This window comes from Fukomys damarensis, unplaced genomic scaffold, assembly GCF_012274545.1.
Source record: "Fukomys damarensis isolate Sample0158 unplaced genomic scaffold, DMR_v1.0_HiC HiC_scaffold_30, whole genome shotgun sequence".
Lineage (NCBI taxonomy): Eukaryota > Metazoa > Chordata > Mammalia > Rodentia > Bathyergidae > Fukomys > Fukomys damarensis.
The window spans coordinates 449,020-464,415 of record NW_022900942.1 but is presented as its reverse complement, the minus strand read 5'-3'; positions in this window follow the sequence as shown (position 1 = coordinate 464,415).

Genomic DNA, 15,396 nt, shown 5'->3' with positions numbered 1-15,396 from the left:
ATCCCTTGTCTCTGTGTTTTGCTGTTCCTATTGTCCCTGTTCATTAGCATTAGGGATGCTTTACTGCACTGTTTGATGGTGCTGTGCCTTCCTTCCATGCAGACTTGAAAACCCTCTCCTTCTCCTGTGAATTTGTTCAGCTCATTTAACTCACCTGTTCTGATACTCTTAAAAATAATATGTTGATATTTTTACTGACTAGCTTAGTAGGCAGTCTTTTCTTCTTTGGAATAATTTATTTTACATTAAAATTGTCTCTCCTGATCTCAGAATACCATCAGCTGGGGGAAATATAAAGCTTTTTCTACCAGTGGAGCTCTTCTCAGTTGTCTTTTTGTGGTATGGGGCAGGTTTTGGGGTGTATATTAGCTCTACAGTGACTGATTCTCCAAATAGTACTGCAGCTTCCTCAGTTATATACACTGTGTGCTTCTGGGTGATGAGTCACTTTGTCTATCTCAAGAAAACCTTGAGGAAAATAATGGAATCATTACCTATTTTGTAATTGCATCATCTGCTTTAAATTTGGACTCCAGGAATGAGGCAAAGCACAGGAACACTGGGTTCACAAATCATAGACCCTTACCCAACCAGTTCCCTATACCTCAATGACTAGAGGCCAAAATGATGGAAGGTATTTGCACTTAGATGGCAAACTGATCTAATACTCTCTGGCAGTGAGAATTTTGAAAACTCTTGATCTTCTGAACATGATTTGTTGGTCAGAGTATAGAAGAATATAAGCAAACAGATATTGGTCTATTGATATTGTAATGATATCTCATTAGAACATTAGAATAGAAGAAATAGACTCCATCTAATACATGAACCACAAAACTGTACAGATTCCCCAAATAATTCCATTGCATCCTCTGTTTTATAGCCCCATTACTTTCTGAGCTGTGCCACTGGGATGGTAAGAATCAATTATCCTTACAGGCATCTGTTGATCTGAGGTCGCTCTCCAGAGAACAGAGTAGATTGCATTGTCAGTCAACTCTATTTGCAGCAGGGGTGGACTGAGAGGTTAAAAGTTATGCTGTATGCATAACACCAACAACACTGAGGATATTTATTCTCTTAAAGAGTAAATTTTACCTTAATGCTCTATTGCATGACAATATTATTTTGGAATGTTTGAATTCCACGAGTTAGGATGCCTCTAGCTTAAATAAGATAAAAATACTGTTACTCAAATTAGCTAAAATATGATAAGCACCATGAATAAATCAAAATTCAAAAGATGTGATCTCAGATAGAAAATACTTCAGCTCATTCATTATTCCATGAGTAAGCTTCATCCTGTGCTGGCTCTCCTCAAGTTCACCTGCATTTGTTGCAAGGTTCATGTACCTATGTTTTCCTAGAAGTAGCTGAATATGTTGTTTCAGCAGAGAAAAGAGTTCTTCAAGGAGACGTCTTTTCACTTAGCTGAGAATTAAGAACTCTTCCATTTACAAATTAACCCCTGGGGTCATGAGTCAGAATATCCTGAGTAGATGGGATTATACAGTCTGGTGAGTCACAACTCTTACTGTATACTTGAACTACACATGTGCCATTTGTGGAGTGGGTCTCATCCCACTATTTCAGACCTAACAGTTGTAACTGGTGTTGTATTTGCAGAACATCCACCGTAAAACCCCATCCTCCTTACTGATTTTGGGATATTGAGGATCAAACTTGGGACGTTGAGCTTGCGAGGTACATGGCAGAACCACTGAGCTAAATTGCCAGCTAGAAAGGGCAGTCTTTTTTTAAAATTGACTTTATTGGTACATTTGAGGGATACAGTACAGTTACATTCATTGTTAGGATCTTGTACCTCTACATGACAGATCTTGGTTCTCATTTTTTCCCCTTGTCCCTTCCCTCACTTCTCTCCTCCATCCCTCCCATTTACAACCACTTTATTTCCAACTTTTCAATTTCTGACATTTTTTTCTTTTCCCTTATTACAATTCCCCTACCCATTCTACATTCCCTACACCTTTCCACCTTTTTTTCCCATTTCACAATGTCAGTTATCTCATTAGGATCTTATATACTATTACAGTTTATTAACACCAGAGAAACTATTCGGTATTTATACATGTGTAACATTTATTTCACTTAGGAGTATATCCTAAATATATATTCATTTTCCAATGAATGAATCTAATTTCTCATTCTTTATGGCTGATTAATATTCCATTTTATAGAAAATCCACATCTTTATCCAGTTTCCAACTGATGAGGAGTTGGGCTGTATTCAAGTTTCAGATCTTACAAACTGTGCTGCTATAAACATGGGTGTGCATACATCACTGTGATAAAATTCTCTTAGTTCTTTTGGAAACATACCAGCAGAGAGATGGCTGTGTCAAATGGAACCCTTAGTCCCAGCTCTTTGAGATATCTCCATATTGATTTCCATAGTGGTTGCACCAGTCTGCACTCCCACCAATAAGGGAGAAGGGTTCCTCTCTACCCAAAACCCGGCCAACATTTGTTATTGTGTGATTTCTTGATAGCTGCCATTCTTTGTGTGGTGAAGTGGAATCTCAGTGTTGTTTTTATCTGCATCTGTCGAATGACCAGGGATGTGGAAAATTTTTTCATATATTTACTTACTGCCTTTATTTCTTTGTCTGAGAAGTGTCTGATCATTTCAGATGCCCATTTTTGAATTGGGTCTTTATATTTGCGGGGTGATTGTTTTGAGTTCTTTAAATATTCTAGATAATAGTCCTTGGTCTCAGGAGCAGCTGGTAAAATTTTTTCCCACATTGTAGTTTGTCTCTTAGTTCTGCTGATGGTTTCTTTTGCAGTGCAGAAGTTTTAATAAGAAGAGATAACATTTGTTCATTCTTTCTGCTGGTTCCTAGCTACAGAGGATTTGTTCATAAAATCTTTTCCTATGCCAATGTCTTCCAGAGTTCTACCTATCTTATCTCCAGTAAGTTTAGTATTTCTGTTTTAATATTTAGATCTTTAATCCACTTGGATTTTAATTTAGTGCATGGTGAAAGATAAGGGTCAAATTTTAATCTTTGGCAGATTGAGATCCAGTTTTTCCAACACCATTTATTGAAGAGGCTATCTTTCCTCCACTGAGGATGGTCAGTTCCTTTGTGAAAAATGTTGTAGCTGAGTACATCTAGAATTGTTTTTGTGTCTTACAATCAGTTCCATCGATCCTCAGGTCTGTTTCTTTGTCAGTACCATGCTGTTTTTATCATAGAGATTTTGTAGTATAGTTCCAAATTGGGAGTTGTTATACCTGCTTACATGTGTCTGTTGCCTAGGATGGCTTTTGCTATTCTAGCTGTCTTATGGTTCCAAATGAAATTTTAGATTCTATTTTCTAGTTTTGTGAAATATAGTGTTGGAATTTCCATTGGCATTGAATTGAATCTGTATAGCAGTTTTGTTTGTATGACCATTTTCACTGTTGATTCTTCCTGCCATGGAGCAGCGGACATCTTTCCATTTTTTTATATCCTCTTTGATCTCTTTTTTCAGAGTGGTGTACTTTTCAGTGTAGAGGCCTTTTGCTTCTTTTGTTAGATTGATTCCTAGATACTTCATTTTTTTTTGGATGCTATTGTGAAGGGAATTGTTTCCCTAATTTCTCTCTCAGTCAGTCTGTTATTTGTGTACCATAAGACTATTGATCTTTGGGTGTTGACCTTGTATCCAGCTACTCTACTGAATCTATTAGGTCTAGAAGTCTTTTGGTAGAGTTTTTGAGTCTTCAATGTAGAGTATCATACCATCAGCAAATAATGACAGTTTTACTTCTTCCTTTACTATCTTTATTGCTTTAATTTCTTTATATTGTCTAATTCCTGTGGCTAATTTTTCCAGAAGTATATCAAAGAGTAGTGGTGATAGTGGGTATCCTTGTCTTGTTCCTGATTTTAATGTGAAGATTTTCAGTTTTTGGCCATTTAATATGATTTTGGCTGTTGGTTTTTCATAGATAGCCTTTATTAAGTTCAGGTAAAGACCATCTATTCCAATTTTTGCCGGGTTTTTATCATGAATAGGTGTTGAATTTTGTCAAATGCTTTTTCTGCACCTATTGAGAGGATCATATGGTTTTTTTCATCCTTGACTCTGTTAATATAGTCTATTACATTTTTTGACTTACCTATGTTGAACAATCCTTGCATCCCTGGAATAAATCCGAGTTGGTCAGGATGTATGATCTTCTTGATGATCCTCTGTATTCTGTTTGCTAGTAGCTTATTAAGTATTTTTGCATCTATATTCATTGGTGAGATTGGCCTGTAGTTCTCTTTTTTATTTGTGTCTCTCCCTGGTGTGGGAATCAAAGTGATACTTGCTTCCAGGAATGAATTTGGAAGTATTGCTTCCCTTTCAATTTCATTGAAAAGTTTGGAGAGTAAAGGCAGTAATTCTTCTCTAAATGTCTTGTAAAATTCAGCAGTGAATCCATCAGGACCTGGGCTTTTCTTTGTTGGTAAATATTTAATTACATTTTCAATTTCACTGAGTGTAATAGGGGTGTTTAAAATCTTTTTATCTTCTTCGTTCAGCTTTGGTAATTCATGAGTATCTAAAAATCTGCCCATTTCTTCTGTGTTTTCCAATTTATTAGAGAATAGGTTCTCAAAGTAGGTATAAATGATCCTCTGTATTTCTGTTGGATCTGTTGTGACTTCACCTTTTTTCGTTGCTGATTGCATGGATCTGAGCCTTTTCTTTCCTTTTTTTGATATGCACCAAATATTAATGCCTCAAATATATAAAACAAATATTAAGTAACATGAAAAACCAAATAAGCACTAATACAATTGTAGTGGAGTATTTAAATACCTCATTATCACAAATAGATAGATTATCTAGGAAAAAATTAACAATGAAATGCTACCACTGAACCAAGCTTTGGAATGCATAGACTTAATAGACATCTATAGAGTATTCCACCCCACAAAATCAGAATATACATTATTTTCAGCTTCACATGGGTCATTCTCCAAGATAGACCACATATTAGCTCATAGAACAGTTCTGAATAATTGCAAAAGAATCAAGGTTATCCCTGTGTATTATCAGATCATCATGTAATCAAGCTGGAGAGCAATAGCACAAGAAACTGTAGGAACTTCATAAACACATGGAAACTGAACAAAGCTCTCCTGAACAATCAATGGATCACAGAGGAAATTAAAGAAATCAGACAGTTTTTACAAATAAATGAAAATGCCAATAGAACATACAGGAATCTATGGACACAATGAAAGCAGTTCTACTAGGAAAATTCATAGCACTGAATGCCTACTTTAGGAAAACAGAGAGAGGTCAAATAAACAACCTAATGATGCCTCTTAGACTCCTAGAAAAACAACAGCAAGAAAAACCCAAAGCTCGAACAAGAGAAGAAATTATAAAGATTAGAGCAGAAATCAATGCAAAGGAAACTAAGAAAATGATACAAAACATAAATGAAATGAAGAGTTGTTTTTTTGAAAGAATAAATAAAATCAATAAACCCTTAGCTAATCTTATCAAAAGAAAGGTCAGTCTTTTTCACAACGCTGTCTGTGCATTGGATGGAACATGGCAGCAGTACTCACCATACTTTTATCACACCTCATAAAGATGTACAGTTGCTTCGGAAAGTAGCAAGATCAATCAGAATACACCACATTTTCTTTATCCATTCATCCACTGATGAACGTATACATCACTCACAAAAATTAGCTGTCATTTTTTAATATATAAGCATTTGTCACTGTAACATTTATTTAACATTTTGGGGAAGGCACCTAGAAGCAAAACAACTGAACTGAATGGAATTTCTATTATATTTTTATTTTTATTTTGAGAAATCTCCATAGTGGTTGTACTAGGTTACATTCTCATCAACGGTGTAGAAGGGTTCCTTTTCCCCTCACAGCCTCGACATAATATTTTAGTATTTGATTTTTTTCTGAGGAACATTGAGACCACAATAATAAGTGAAATTAATCAGTGTCACAATCTTAAATGTTATATGCTTTCTCCTATTAAATGAACAAAAAGCATAAATAAATTAAAGGGAAAAATAAAACACAGATAATATGGTGGTAGCACTTTTGTATATTGCAAGGTGACCAAGAGATAGACAAAGGGGGATTGGTTTGGAGGGGTGTATAAAAATGACGATGTGATCATTGCCTCTCCCCTGCCAGGTAAGATGTGTTAAGAACATGCACCAGCTCCACACAGTGAATGCAAGCACTATGTACTACAAACCTGAACTAACAAAACCAAAACATTTTAAAATTTCAAAAATCTTAAAAATGGAATCATTCTACTTTTAAAAAACAGGGAGTAATTTGAGGGGTATTAATGACAATCTGTGTTTCCTTGTAAGGAATTTAAAAAAATTTAAATGTTTACCATTTACCTGGATCATATCTAATATATATCACTGTGTGAAGCTTGAGGAAGTCATGTACTTTTACCTTGTCAATTTATGCATGTCCTCTCCTTTTCCTTCAACAGCAAATTACATGAATTATCTGTCCTCATTTCTGAAATATTAACTAAAAAATTCATGTTCCTTGTTTGGCTTCAAGATGAAGGACAGTGAACATCATAACTGAATACCGCAGGTGGATGCAAATGCAGGAAAAGCAGACAGACTAAAAGTGTGAGCGGGAATGCATTGTAATGTTCTCACTAGCTGACCCTCCAGATTTATACCCTTTGGGTGCTCAATGTCCAAAGATCCTCATTAGGCTACATTTTCTCTTCTGATTCTAATCCCAGAAGGACACCTCCTTAATGCCCTAAGCTATGTAGGTGCAGCATTCAGGATGGGTGATTTTCTAAACCTTGAGTCCTAGGAAGCCTCATACATTGTCTCCATTGTTCCTGCTCATCTCCACTCAGGGACTTTGCCTGAAAAAACACAAAACACTTCCCTAATAGGGTGCAGCATTACTTGTCATTTACAAATTGATTTTCCATTTCATAATACCAGGAGACCTGGTTCCAATATTAAGATGTAAAAAATACAGCCTAAATGTGTGAGTATGAAGTATGTAACTGTAAGTAGCTAAATTCTAGAAAAATGCAACACTTAGGGGTATCTTTCCTTATATAATATTGATGTTGGTTGAGCCTTAATTTTTCTTCTTCAGAATTGTCATAGAAAATTATAATTTTTATGATCTCTGTTTGTAATAAAGATAATTCTGCTTTGAATTTGCTAAGTACCTTCTTAAATTTTGTTTTAACAGATTTACGTGTTTAATTTCTGTTTCTTTCCTTTTGTTGTTGTTGTTGTTATTATTCCCAGTAGGGGGATTGAACTCAGGACCTTAGACTGGCCATCAGGGTGCAGCACCACTAAGCTATATCCCTAGCCCCTTCCCACTCTTTACTGTTACTTCATCTACCAAACCCCCAGAAGTTAACAGTGTGCAGGTGTGGCCATTGCTCAGCACACGTGGGCAGATATCACAAACCTGTTCACAGGTGGAGAAGTCTTTCCATGCTGGTGTTCCTTGTCACATCTTCCGTATTTCAGACCTTCATAGTTTGCAAGCAGTTATCAATTTAACTATAGCATGTTGTGTGTTTCCAAATAACTTTGTGATTTACAAGATGGATTACTGGAACTTTTTGACAAGATGGGCTTGTACTGTCTTTCTTGACATTCTTAATTTAAATTGTATTAAAATAAAAATAACAGATAAAAGTACAAAAACAGGGAGCTTTTAATTATTTAATTTAATATGAAGAAATAATAATATTATTAAAAGATAAATTTCCACATGTAGCCAAGACAAAATTCAAACATAGAATACCTAAGGAACAGGATCCAAGGGTATGCTTTGTCTCATACCTAAGGAACAAGATCTAAAGATATGATTTATCTCCACAGCTAAAATAGTACTTCCTTTTTCTATATGAAACAGATTCACTGTCCTAGGTTAGATTATTTTCCAAAGCAGAAATAGAGATTTTACATATGAGAAATATAAAGAATTGGGTATATAGAAATCAAAAATAGACATATAGACCCTTGACTGGATTCCAAACACCTGAAAGTTTCAGAAAACACTACTAGGAGTAATTGAATGAAATTTACTGTTTTGGTGGATGTATTTGTACAATTCCCCACATCATGAAATGGTAGAAATCAGTAAACTGAATTCCAGAGCAGAGACATGACTTGTGATGGATAGGAAGAATTGTGAATCTGACAAGTGAGTATTGAGCACAAATTTCGCTTACTTAACATTACTTAATGATGTTACATTAGCATTTCTACACATTAAACTATAATACATCTGGTTGGATTGACCTTGGATAAATGTGAGAGGAAAAAATATTGATGACTTAATACAAAATATCTTTTAAGGAGTTTTGCTTAAATGGAGAAATAATGAGTGTGTTACAAGAACAGAATGAGTGATGTAGTATTTATTTTTTTAAATTCTGAAGAATTAATGTACATTTAAATTAGTGATGTCACACTGCACAGCTGCCCTAATACCACCACTTGATGTGACTCCGAAATACCAGATTGAGAATGCTGATGGATAAATAAAATTCCATAAAATCTTGACTACTACACATAAGTAAAGACACACAGATGCACTTTAGCCTTCAAGGTCTCCAGATGTCTAATGAAGTGGTCATATTTACTTATTTACAGAATGAAAATCCTCATGCCTTAGGTGTGACCACTACTATTTGGATGAGATACATATTTAAGAACTGCTTGAAGATTGTACTAGTGTCTTTTAAAGTGATATGTTCCACATATTTTTCCAAAACAGAGAAAGTAGCGGAAAGATATAAGTGAGAAGTCAAAGGGGATGATTGAGAGGAATGATAAGTAGAAGCAGGTAAGTAGAATGAGTAAAAGTGGAGAGGGGTTTGGGAAACACAGAGATGGGCCTGTGGGGAGGTACAAGGGAAGAAAGAATGACCAAGATGCAAAATCTTTATGTGTCAATACTCAAGCTGAATGTAATCCATATCTATCACAAATATATATGAAAAAAAATTAAATGCCCAAGTAGCCAAGCATACCATAGAAATCTGACTAAATAAATCCTTGTTGGCACTTACCAGGAGCTATATTCTGGGCTATGGTCCTAGAAGGGTGAAGGGTTTATATGAAAGTCTTATGGAGAAGGGATAGATATTTAATAACAATTTAAATTAAAATCAACTTCATGAGAAAAGTGGTTTGTAGGAGAAAAAAATATCATTGATCAAAGTAAGCCTGGATATCTCAATACTAGTCATATTTATAAGTTGTTACAAACACTGGCTAAATATGCAACATTCAGGGGTGTCTTTTCTTAGATATCATTAGTGTTGGCTGAATCTTAATTTTTGTTCTTCATATTTAATTCGGAGTATTCTAGTCTGCTTTTTATGATCACTGCTGGTGAACAAAGGTATAGAAATGACCTGCTTAGGATTTTGATAAATTTTTTCTTAAATTGTGTCACTACAGTTTTCTTCACACATGGAGACTGAACTTATTTATTTTTTCCATTAAGTTTATTGATGCATTTTAGATATACAATACAGTTACATTCATCATTACGATCTTGTACCTTTACATGATATATCTTGGTGCTTATTTTTTCCCAATTCCGCTGTCGTCTCTCCCTTCACTCCCTCCACCCTTCTCTATTTACAAATACTTTGTTTCAATTTTTCCTTTTCTTTTCTTTTGATTTCCCTTTCTTTCCTTTCCACTACTCTCCCAGTTCCCCTAATCCTTTAGAACTTTTCCCCTTATTGCACATCATCAGTTTTATATTTCAATCTTTATCTACACTTTTAGTTCATACCCGAGAAATCATTTGATATTTACACATGTCTTATTTATTTCACTTAAGTGGTTGGACTCAATGTGCATCCATTTAGCTATAAATATCTCTAGTTTCTCATTTTTATTGCTGACCAGCACTTCATTTTACTAAAAAAATTCTTCTTTATCCAGTGGAGATTGAAATGATATTTTAATTGTTAATTCAACTACAAAATACCCAGAAGTTCACTCTGTGCAGATTTGTCCATATGTTCAGTACTTTTGTGGTGATTGTTCATAGGGACAGTAGCTTTTCATGATATTGCTCTCTTTTTTTTCTTTTTCTTTTTCTTTTTTTGTACTGGAGTCAAACTCAGGACCTTGCACCAATGAGGCATGGATATCGCCACTGAGCTAAATCCTCAGACCATTACGTATTATTTCTGAAGCATGCAAAACAGAAGAAATATAAAATAGTGGAAATTTCAAAGCTTAATAAAATGGCAGCATTTTTACCGACCCTAAACTGATTTTTAGGATGATGAATGCACACCCTCATGACAACAGTGTCCAGGAAATTTGTACAACTATGTGAGATGAAAGCTGAGAAAAATTTTAAGGATCACAAGAACAGGGTAAGAGCTGCAATATCCAAGGATCTTTGAACACCTCATCTGTACAAATGTTTAAGCAGGGAATTCATCCATTGAGTGTGAAATTGTACTGTGCAGTTATTTAGATAATGGATGAAGGAAATGTGATAGTAATTTGAGAGCTACTTAACTTTTCCAACCTGCTATTGGCTGATTTCTTATTTCCAGACACCAGAATTGCACTTCATCTTCCTCTCACCTCTCAATGGTCATGTCTATCACAAGGGCCATTCAAAGATGAACTCACCTTTATTCTGTGGATTCAAGCTCTATTTCTAAAAGTATGCTTAGTACCACACTCATTTTCTAATACATTATCATAAAAGTTGACATTACATTGAAATATTTTAAGATATATCTAGAGAGAGATGAAGCTATATCTCACAAAAGTGCAATATGAAATATTGTCTGTACAATACGTTGTAGAGACAACTAGAGATTTCATTGCCATGACCTATTTAAAACTGAGGAAAAATATGGACAAATTAAACCATATTCAAATTAAGCAGTCATAGAAAATTTGAAACATCATAAACCACATACAAAAGAAAACAGACTGCTAAGGAATAAATTTCAAACCTAAGTGTATTGGCACAGACCTGTAATCCATTCACCTTTGGAAGCTGAGGCAGCAGGGTTGAAACTTTGAGCCCAGGCTGGCTAAAATATCATCTTAGTGAAACCTTGCCTCAAATATAAATAAATAGGAAAATGGACTGAGCATCCAGTTCCTCCTGAAGGCACTTGGTTCAACCCTCAATCCCCAAATTCTCCAATAACTAGGCAATATTTATTTAAAATACAAATTGTTGCTATTTTAATACGTATATAACTATTATGAATTAATACAAATCTGAACATCATTTCGATAAAATGAAATTATGATAAATACATATGCCTCAAGGGAGGAAATTAATAGGCCTCTCTTCTTCCATTATATGGAACATGACTCATATTTATGCTCACCTTTGAAACTATTCAAAAATAAATAGCACAGCTCTATACATGAATTTTACTCCAAGTATAAAACAATCTTTTTTTCTCTCTTTTTAAGGTTCTGAAAATAAAGCTCATGACATGACCCATACTATGAATGTGTACTCACTCAGCTCTGCCCCAAACCTGAAGCTACTACCTTCCTTAGAAGATAGGGTGTTTACTACTTAAATAACCCAATTCTCAGCAGCAGAAAAACAAGGACCAAATTTACATCACCACCAAAGATGCTCTTTATTTTTTAATTCCAGCATACATAATATAAATACATAGAGCTTTGCAAGAAAACCTGCTAAAACTTATGAAATTATGGATTGTGTAACATAATCAGAATAACAGAAATATATAGTGTTCACTCATTCAGTTTGAACTTTAGTGAGGTTAAATAGAAGTGCTTTTATGGAAAGTATTGCACAGAAGTAGTAACAGAGGTATTTAAAATGTGTTCAGGTTCTCTGAAAGTAAAGGTTTTGTAGGGAAAGAATTATTATCCAGTTTGGGTGTTCAAAAGCTGGCTTCCTCAACACAATTCCTATTTCCATAGTTGTAACGATGCCTTCTTTGTACTGTCTTCTCTATTCTATTCTTTCAATTCATAAAGAAATGTGTGAGTATATTTAAAGCTTGCCAGAATATTCCATTAAATTATGCTCTTATGAAAAAAACTCCCTTTTCCAACAATGCAAGTCACCTATTTATCATTTAAGTTAATCACACATTTAGATAGTGTTTTAAGTGCCACCATTCAGACTGACACATAGATGTAATCCATTGGAAAACGTACTTATCAAGTCACCCTGAAATTGGTTCTTGTCACTTTCATCAGGACCAGAGGGCACAACTGCATTAGCAGTCATTACCTAGGAATGTGAATGAGAAACAATACCAGAATGAGGCTACTGCAGAAGAAATAAATTAAACTCTACTCTGTTACAGTGATTTTCTGAAGTGAATTTTTGGAAAGAAAATGGAACTCTCTTCATTGTTCAATAATATTAACTGTATTGCTTTTTAGGAGAGAGGACATCTTGAACAATGACTTTCAAAAATGTCAGAGTCATCTGAATCAACTGATATCATCTAATGATGCAAATTCTAAAGACAATGGCATTTAATGTGGTAGATAGTATTTTGCCTTTAATAGTTTTCATACAGTTGTCTTTAATAATTTTCACTAATTACTTCATGGACTACGGACGTCTATGCATTTGCATCTCAGTGCAACTAACAGTACCATGCATTTTGACAATCAGTGTACCCAATATGCTGAATTTATTTTCTAGTTATGATCACATGATTTCTTTTTTATTATTACTCAATAAGTTTATTGCTACATTTTAGGTATACATTATGTTCACATTCGTTATTAAGAATTTGTACCTATACATGATATATCTTCTTTCTTATTTATTTCCTATTCTCCTATCTCCTCCTAATCTCTCCATCCTTTCTGTTTACAAAAGCTTTATTTCCATTTTTATTTCTTTTCTCATTTTTTCTTTCTCTTCTTTCCTTTCCCCTGCCCACCTCCATAGTTCTTCTTGCCCTTTGAATATTTTTTCCTGTTGTATGTTTCACAATATCTATTATACATTTTTCTGACCACAGAATTTCTTAAATACCTTCTCTGATCTCTTCTACTTTAATAATGCATCCTTTCATGACCATACACAAGACAAAACACTGCTAAAACTACAAGCCATGATTTAGCTTCTGCATTTATGCAAAATGAAAATCTAAATTCTGCCATTCAAATATGAGGAAGGATGTATTTGAATCACTTGTTGAAAAATGGGTTGATATTGACATTTTTATGACATGTTATATTTAAATCAGAAACAGAAGAATGAATATCACACTGTTTTCCTCATCTGTGAAACCCACAGCATTAGAAATGTAAAGCCCAAAATAAAAAAGAGATAACAGAAATTGAAGAGTTAGACTCTGTAGAGATTGGAGGAGTTTTATTAAAATGAAATAGTGGCAGGCAACAGAGAGTAGGAGGGATGAAAATGATGGAGATACAGTATGTATATATCCAAAATTTCCAAGATAAATATAATTATTATGTATTATAATCACGTACTAATAAGAAGACTGTGCTCAGAGTAGAAATCAGAGGCAAATATCACAGAGCTACATTAAAAATGATGTTAGATTAAAGGGATACTAAAACATGCTGGGTTTTTACAACAATTCATCATGTGAGAGAATTAAGGGAAACAAGTGTCCTGCATCCTGGCTTACCAGAAATCCTGTTGCTATAAATTATTCAGAAAGCTGACATTGAAAGCAAACCTACAGCAATGCAATTTAAATTCCAATACTATATTTCACAGAACTAGAAAAACGAATCCAAAAATTCATTTGGAACCATAAGAGAACTACAATAGCAAAAGCCATCCTAGGCAACAGACACATGGCAGCAGGTATAACAATTCCCAATCTGAAACTATACTACAAAGCCAATGTGATAAAAACAGCATGGTACTGGCAAAGAAACAGACCTGAGGATCAATGGAACAGACTGGAAGTCCCAAAATCAACTCCAGATATACTCAGCTACCTGATATTTGAAAAAGGAGCTGAACATCCCCATTGGAGGAAAGATAGCCTCCTTAATAAATGGTGTTGGAAAAACTATATCTCAACCTGCCAAAGATTAAAACTAGACCCTTATCTCTCACAGTGCACTAAATTAAAATCCAAGTGGATTAAAGATCTAAATATTAAGGCAGAAACACTAAACTTGCTGGAAGATAAGTTAGGCAGAACTCTGGAAGACATTGGCATAGGAAAAGATTTTATGAAGAAATCCTCAGTAGCACAGGAACAAGCAGAAAGTATCAACAAGTGGGATCTCATCTTATTAAACAGCTTCTTCAGTGCACAAGGAAGCATCAACATAACTGAGCGACAACCTACAATGTGGGGAAAAAATTTTACCAGCTGCTCCTTAGACAAAGGACTACTATATAGAACATACAAAGAACTCAAAACCAGTACCCCCCAAATATAAAGACCCCATTGAAAAATGGTCATCTGAAATGAACAGACATTTCTCAAAGAAGTAAAAGCAGCATTTAAATATATGAAAAACTGGTACACATCACTGGTCATTCAAGAGATGCAGATGAAAACAACACTGAGATTCCACCTCACCTCAGAAAGAATGGCTGCTGTCAAGAAATCACACAATAACAAATGCTGGCAGAGTTGTGGGTAGAAAGGAACTCTTCTCCATTGTTAGTGGGAGTGCAGAATGGTGCAAGAACTATGGAAGTCAATATGGAGATACCTCAAAGAGCTGGGGCTAGAGATTCCATTTGACCAAGCCATCCCTCAGTTGTTATCTTTCCAAAAGAATTAAAAGAATCATATCACAGTGATATATGTGCACCTACGTTTATAGTGGCACAGTTTGTAATAGCTAAAACTTGGAAATAGCCCACCTGCCCATCAGTTGGAAAATGGATAAAGAAGATGTGGTTTTTCTATAAAATGGAATACTATTCAGTCAAAATGAATGAGAAATTAGGTTCATTCATAGGAAAATGGATACATATTGAGGATATACTCCTCAGTGAAATAAATAAGTACACATGTGTAAATACTGGATAGTTTCTCTGGTGTTAATAAAGTATAATGGTGCATAAGATCCTAATGGTATAATTGACCATGTGAAATAGGAAGAAAAGGGTAAAACTCTAGGGAAGGTGGGAAGGGTAGGGGAAAGGTAATAAGGGAAAATAAAAAATATGAGAAAAATTTAAAAAATGGAAATAAGGTGTTTGTAAATGGGGAGGGAAGGAGGGGGTGAAGGGAGGGCAGGGACAAGGGGACAAAATGAGAACCAAGACCTTTCATGTAAAGGTACAAGATCCCAATAATGAGTAATTGTACTGAGTACCTAAAATGTACCAATAAACTCAATAAAAAACATTAAAACAAAAAGAAAAGAAACTAAAT